The sequence below is a fragment of the Dipteris shenzhenensis genome, chromosome 15 (assembly GCF_047967505.1).
Source record: "Dipteris shenzhenensis isolate YYH24624 ecotype China chromosome 15, Dip_SZ_1.0, whole genome shotgun sequence".
Classification (NCBI taxonomy): domain Eukaryota; kingdom Viridiplantae; phylum Streptophyta; class Polypodiopsida; order Gleicheniales; family Dipteridaceae; genus Dipteris; species Dipteris shenzhenensis.
In genome coordinates, this window is record NC_141610.1 from 43,029,731 (window position 1) to 43,037,713 (window position 7,983).

General features: G+C 39.7%; 1 pseudogene; it reads right to left on the reverse strand.

Annotated features, from left to right (window-relative positions):
• Positions 1–1,696: 1,696 nt before the first annotated feature.
• On the reverse strand, positions 1,697–2,462 carry LOC147893841 (fructose-bisphosphate aldolase, cytoplasmic isozyme pseudogene; annotated as a pseudogene).
• Between the last annotated feature and the right edge of the window lie 5,521 nt (positions 2,463–7,983).

Below are 7,983 nucleotides of genomic sequence, written 5' to 3' on the forward strand. Positions count from 1 at the left end.
GTTGGCTATAGAAACACTATATAAATCTCTTCTTCCACTAGAAGTCTCCAACCCTTGTATGCCCATACTTAGTCTCTCCTTGTGTTTTATGCCATTGGGCTTACAAGATTTATATCTCCTGTATATGGATGTGTTTATTATAGGGAACTAATATTGTCAAAACAAACAAACAAACACACACGCACACACACACACATCTCAATTAGGTTGAACCCCACACCTTGGGCGAGTTCTCAACCCCTTGGGCGACTAAATGGCCGAGAAATTGCCATACGAAACGAGAAAGAGATGAGAAACACAAAAAGGTCGAAACAAAGAGTTGAAGATTGACGACCAAACTCCTACGAGCCTTCTCTTATTGAGGTGAGAAGCTCAGTTATGATGTTCCTTAATTGTATAGTCAAACGAATTAGGCGCACGACAAAGATGACACATTCTCTTTACAGCTATAAACAATTATATTGACAACGAAGAGCAGAGTGTAAAGGCAAACACCGCATTAACCTATTGCGACCGAGTGAAGTAACACTACCTTATATCAGACGATTCCGATGGCATTCACTGAATCTCCGTGCTGTTATGCTGTTTTCCACAGGTCGACGTGTACTTTTGCCGTTGCGGAAGCGGTTGAAGCTGCCATATAATCTGGGATTCCCGTGGTTTTGTCCGATACCAGATCATGCTGGCAGCTTCATCCTCATCCGCCAGGGCTTGTGATTGCTGGAATATGAGCGGGTGGCAAGCTTTGGTATCGACGGGAAACGCTGGGACTGGGTATATTGATCATATATTCAGAAGGACTCAAGACAGAACACATAAGCAAGAAATGAGAGGCAGAGAGAGCAGGAGCTGTGGATGAATTAGTAAAAGAGAGAAGAGAAGAACGATGAGTGGAACGAGAGCTGGGGATGTGGGAGGTTTATAAGAAAATTAAGATGGTGAGTGGAGGAGATCGATCGATCGTGGGTCGTGCAAAGGTGAAGAGCTCATCGTCGTATGCTTGCATGCACACACCACCTTCGCTTCTTTTATTTTTTATTTTTTTATTTTTTTCGCCAATATTGTTTTTTTTCCCTCGCATACCAAAATTTGTATTACCAGTAACCTAGTCTGACGCACTTTGTGGTTTCAATTCCTACCTATTGATTCATTAAATGACCCCCAAAAACTTGAAATGCATTTATATTCTTTTTTTTTTCTTGGAGGATAAAAGGACTCCGAGGTTATGGATGGAGGGAAGAAGGCAACCAAAGGTTTATGGTACCACTTTTATACCGAGACACATCCTCAAGAGAGATGCAATCTGAGCAACGGTCTTGCAATAGTGCCCTCTAGCAAAAACGATACCACTTGGTTTTACTATGTCAACATTAATTCTTGGAAACAAGCAAGAAGATTGGATATTTGATTAAGTAGTTTCTTAGTATTAAACATATCTAAATTTGTATGAGTTTATTTTTATAATATTATATAGCCACACATAGTATGGTTGGAGAAGTGAGACACTTCTTCTTTGAGAGTTATAAACACCACGAACGGGCCCTTTCCTCATGATGTATCGCTGTAATGATTCATCGGTCCATCGGTTTTGAATCGTGAAGCTAATGTAATAGTTGAGAGAACTAGATTATCGTTTCGAATGTTTATGGAAGTTGCAAGAGTGTGTGAGCAGGTGTTGTGAGATAGGGCCAATGATCTATGGTTTGGCCTTGTAATCTGTGATAGAGGATAGCACTAGAAACATACAGATAAATAGAATAAGAAATAACACAAGAAATAGTGAGAGGGTGAGACAAGAAAAGGACCTGTGCATGAGGAAGATCACAAGATTGATTGATAAATAATAGCAAGGATAATTTATGTAAAGTGCTCCACACTTCATTATACCATGAGGTCCATCCACAAGAATTTTTGGCTAAAAATAGGTATCAAACCATTTTCTTGACATATGATGGCATAGTAAGCAGTGGTCAAATGATGGCATAACGGGCAAGAACATTGGCAATAGCAAGGGATGATGGCTCTGTACAACCAATCTTAAGGACAACCGTCCCCTTGGCAAAACGTGCACCAGCATTGTAATACTGCTGGCATTGTTGGGCTAGCCCATCCAAACCTTGGTTTGTAGCCTCTCTGTCTATCCTTGTCAGATCCACATTTCCCTCGTCCAGCTTAATCTCATGGATCACAACACCCTCCTTTAGCACCTCCATGAAAGGTTTGCCACCACTGGTAGTCTTTTGGTCAAGAGTCTCCCCAAACAATATGATGCCATTTCAATACTATAAGGCACCAAGCACAGTAAAGAGCAACTCCCAAACTGTCTTCCTATTAATCGACTCTATGTTCTCAACGTTAATGCCCACAAGTCACTTGCCAATGGTTCCTATACTCTTATCTACTACCAAAATTCCCTTCCCAGGAGTCACAATGTACTTGGCTGTGGCAATAAGTTCATCCGTGCACACAATAAAACAAATCAATATTCATGGCTAGTAAGAAAGAAATACTACAAGAATTGAAGACAAGCTTGAACCACTCGCCGAAAGCGAGACAATGATTGAAAAAATTCAAAGTACACAAAGTCTTTGCGACACATATCAAAGATTGGTCTAACGATAGTAAGAATCAATGATGGCAGAGATTAAATCTCCACTAACTGTAGACCTTTACATTTCTACAGATACTAGAGCTTAGTCTCTCCTATGCTATCCTTTCTGGCCCACCATGATGCTTTCTTTTGATTCAGCATACCCATTCCTATCTCCTCGTGTTTGATTCCCTTTCCTAGAGCTACGCCACTCTTCCTCTCTTGAAGACTATACTATATAACATAATGTAGCCACCATTCCTATCTCCCTAGCTCATAGCTCAAGAGCTGATCACCATTGTTGTTGTTGTTGCCTCTAGATGCGCTACACCTACATGGACACTAAATTGCTTTCTTCTACTAGTCAACCACTATGAATTGCTCTTTGACACTTTAGAGCACTATTATGGAAAATTTGACTAAAGACTTTTAAGAAATATAGGCTAACGTATGAGGGAAAAGGAGGGCGGCTATAAAATTTTCAAGAGTAGACTTTGTGATAATGTGGTGGCCAAATGGGGGACAAAAACTAGATTGTCAATACAAGTAGAGAATTCACAAGTCCACAAGCATCAAGCGACAACCTGAATGAAAATATTCAGGTATGAGGCTACCAAATGGACTCTTTTGAAACACTGGCAACGATGGCTTGGATGAGCATGGCTGAGAAGAAACTTTGAGCACTGAGGCCTACCATTGGATTTGTTGCAAAGAAATGTTGATACATTTAAAACTTTCAAGGATCCTTTTTGGACCCCTTATACAGCTTGCGACAGCACCTCTCCTCTCTGATATTCAATCCAATGGGGGCCATCCTACATCATTGTGTTGTCTTCTTACTCAACATTTGGTAAAACAATTGGAATACTAATTTCAATCATATATAGTATGCAATTGCTCACAAGTTTGTTGTGGGCTGATATTTTCACATCTCTACACGTAGTAGTGAAATATAGTCCACAGTATGATTGGCTTGTAGCCAAGGTGCTGAAAGTTGATTGGATGAAGACAACCATGGTGGCTGATTGTTATCATGCATGTGCCATTGTATAATAGCAACTTGGTACATTATCATTTATGTGCCATTGTATAATAGTAATCTTGGCACACATCTTTCTAGAGAGAATTGATAACAGAAGCCGATCTACCTTCAACACCAAAAGCAAAGAATTCTAGCCTCGAACATAAAAACCTAAGATCTCTTCTGCTACTTTATTGTTTGTCATAGGCAATGCAAAACAATAAAATCTTGAATGAATTAGAGTTGCTACTTTAGTGACTCTAGAGTGATAGTGACGAAAATTAGATAGTTCACCAGGAGAAACAAGAGTTTACAACAAGTTGTACGGTTGAATTGGAGGGGAGATGCCTACGTATTTGCCGGCAGTGGAGGAGGCCATGGCAAACTAGCCTACACTTTTGGGCCATGCAACCGAGCAAGAGCTACAGTGTCTCTTGAAAATCTTGCATCACGGGAAGCCATAAGCAAGAGATTCTCCTAGCTGCGAAACTTCCTACGTCAAAAGAGTCAAGAAAAAAGAAGGGTACGTTGAGAGATTGGGAGGTAGACAGAGCCATGGCGAGAGAGGGATAAGAAAACCTTGTTTGGAAGGTTGTAACAAGGGGAAAATTTGAAGAGCATGTATGTAGTAGCTCGACAAGCAAGCATGCTTTTGAGAGAAAAAAAACATGGAAAATTTGAAGGTGCCAAGTGGCTTCATGCAAGGCTTCCAAGTGGTTTCATAAGGATTGAGAAAACCCAAACCTTTTATAAGCTGCCTTGCGTAAAGAAAGCATTACTCTAGCAAGTTAGGAAATAACATAAAGGCTTTATAGAATGACCATAAGAACCCATGAGGGCTAATTCTTACAATAGTTAATAAAAGTGATTGAACAAGTGAGCTCTGCTTATAAAAAAACCTCAATGTTGTGCTCAAAACCTCTATGACCTCATCATAGAGAGAGACAAAACCATGCACCTTCTAAAATGCAAACTTGTTGCAATATTTTTAGTTGCACTAGATAACCAAGGCAAAGCCAACCCTAAATCAATTGGCATACCTCCAAGATAGACACATTTAACCTTCTCTATCACTAAAAGTAGCTCTTTTCCATGACAACTAGATTTAAATACATATAACTTCAAACCACCAATAAAATTTCTTCCACATTCCACAGACTTCCAAGAAATCCCAAAATAAATGAAAGTTTGTTTGATCTTGCATAGAGAACATAATGGAGAGACATTTGGATTCCACTTCGAAATCCATATTCTCATAGGAAATTTACCAAGGTTGGTCTTTTAGAGAAGTACATTGAGTTTTAAAGAAGACGTAGCCTTCCATACCTAATTCACTCTATTCCTCCAAACTAACTCACTGAAATATAGAGCATGAGAAGACCAAAGCTTTTGAGTAGAAGAAGTATCTGATGATTAAATGGGTCCATCAAATTCTTTAGTGATCATTTATGAAACCTATATTCACGACCTTTAAAGTCGTATGGAATTATAAGCACTTTATTGGTTGGCCAATCTTCTTGAAGTGCTTATAACTACCTACATAGACCTTTGCTTTCCAATAAAAATATGGTAATAGGTTCAATTTGCTTTCACCTGTTTAGTAGTCCCTCATTCCAAGGGTGGCATACGTCAATCCAAATCCAAATACCTTTCATGTGAATCTTTCTAGCCAATCTTGGTTTAATCTTAAGTGGAGGAGGACCTTCTGTAAGCACCCAATCAGAGAGCCATATGTATCTAAACACTTATTTCATTACTTTTGGACTCATATGTCTACATTTGGACTAATCCTAAACATCCTTCCCAAATGAAAAGTTTACCTTATGAAAATGCCATTCAAGAATCGAAATCTTACTTTCCGACACTGTCATTTCCACATAATAAATTTCGCAATATCTCTCTATAATCATTAGGGGAGAAATGGGGTCTCAAAAGGGCCTTCAATTAGTGTTTCCTAATTTCAAGGATATTAGGGAGGGATTTTGAGGTGTACCAATGAGAGTGCTCCAAGGTGTGGGATGATGGTATGTTGAGGTGGAGGGTGGGAAGGCCTGGAAAGAGCCCTCGTTGGTTGTTCCCCTTATAGTAGGGACCACCCAAACCATCTATCCCCCCTCCCCCCCTTTAACTGATGGTTAACCCTCCTCCCATGTGTACCTTCCCCACATCAGCCCCAAATGGCATTCAAGAGGAGGTGGGCCATCTTGGGCGAGTTTTGATTAACCCTCCCAAATCAAACGTTTACTTTTGACACTATCCTTTCTCAATACAAATTATATTTACTCACACTATTATTTTGGACTAATAATGCAAAAACTAGGAAACATAATTCATACGTTACTCTATATTGCAAAAATCCTAGTATAAATATTTATTTAAAAGAAATTCAATCCTCTTTTAAGAACTAACACTCTTAACTTATTAATAATTTAAATATACAAAAAACCATGCAAATATTACACACACACACACACAGAGGTAAATTAATCTGATGCATGGACCTTAGCTATATATGTATATATATGTATATGTATATATATGTATATATATGTATATGTATATACATATACATATATATACATATATAGCTAAGGTCCATGCATGAGATTAATTTACCATTAGAGTCTTCTAAAACCTCCAAGACTTAATAATGGTGCTAGTAAACACCTTTTAGAGTTTTGGAACTCAACTCACCAAGACTTAATAATGGTGCCAATAAGCACCTTTAAAAGTTTTAGAAAACAACATCGGTATAATCTCAATGAATTTTATTAACAACTTACAATAGTGACAAAGGTTATTTAAGATGTGTTTGCACTGAGTGAAGCACACATGTTCAAATGACGCATCTTGATGGAGGGAGAAAGAGAGGGAAAGAAGGAAAAGGGAAGGGAATGGGGAGAGACATGGAATGAAGAGGGAAAGAGGGGGAAGCCTCGGGGGAGGAAAGAAGGTAAGGGAAGAGCGAGGGGAGGAGAGAGAGAGAGAGAGAGAGAGAGAGAGAGAGAGAGAGGGGGGGGGGGTTGAGGCGAAGAGGGAAGGGAGGGTACGGTAGCTCTCTCGCTGACGCAACATCACCAATATATATATATATATATATATGTATGTATGTATGTATGTATGTATGTACGTATTTTCCCCTCTCTTATTTCCTCTCTTTCATCCTCTTTTCTCTCTTTTCATAAGCATATGAATTTGCCTATACTTATGCTCATATGCATGAGCATATGCTCATATGCTCATGCATAAGCATAAGCATGTGCTTTCTCTCTTTTTCTCTTTTTTCCTCTCTCATTTTTCCTTCTCTTTTCCCCTCTTCCTTCCTCTTCCTTCTCTTCTTTTCCCCTCTCTTATTTCCTCTCTTTCATCCTCTTTCATCCTCTTTTCATAAGCATATGAAGGCAAGGGGAAGAGAGAGAGAGAGAGAAAGAGAGAGAGAGAGAGAGAGAGAGAGAGAGAGAGAGAGAGAGAGAGAGAGAGAGAGAGAGAGAGAGAGAGAGAGAGGAGTGGAGGGGAAGGGGAGAGGGAGAGGAGAGGGAAGGGAGGGTAGGGTAGGGAAGGGAAGGGAGAGGAGAGGGAAGGGAGGAGAGAGGGTAGGGTAGGGTAACTTAATTGTGATTGTGGAAATTGGCACCAGTGCCATTCTCCACAAACTCTCATGGATTAGGATGACTCTTAGTGTCCAGTGACAAAATAAGAAGGAGGTAAATGAATTGCATGAGATTGGCACAAGTTCCATTCTGTACAAACTCACATGGAGAATTCTCTACAATCTAACTTCAATGGGCAATGATCTAATTCTCTTTGTGACTAACACAAATGAGATTGGCACTAGTGCCATTCTCATCCATGAGAGTTTGTGGATAGTGGCATTGTGCCAATGTCTCGAAAATGTTATGCATAAATGTCCCACATTTGTTTCCATCTTCCCTATCAGCATGGCACTGCTCCCAATATACTTGACACTAACATAGACATAGAATGAGAATGGCACCAGTGCCATTGTGATAGAGAATGGCACCAGTGCCATTCTAATACATTCTAATAGAGAGTGCCATCCTGATAGAGAGTGCCAATGTTCCACATCTGTTTCCATGTTCCCTATCAGCATGGCACTACTGCCAATCTACTTGACACTAACATAGACATAGAATGAGAGTGGCACCAGTGCCATTTTGATAGAGAATGGTAGCAGTGCCATTCTGATAGAGAGTGCCATCCTGATAGACAGTGCTAATGTTCCACATCTGTTTCTATCTTCCCTATCAGCATGGCACTACTACCAATCTACTTGACACTGACATAGGCATAGAATGAGAGTGGCACCTAGTGCCATCCTAATAGAGAGTCTCAAAAATGTTATGCAGAAATG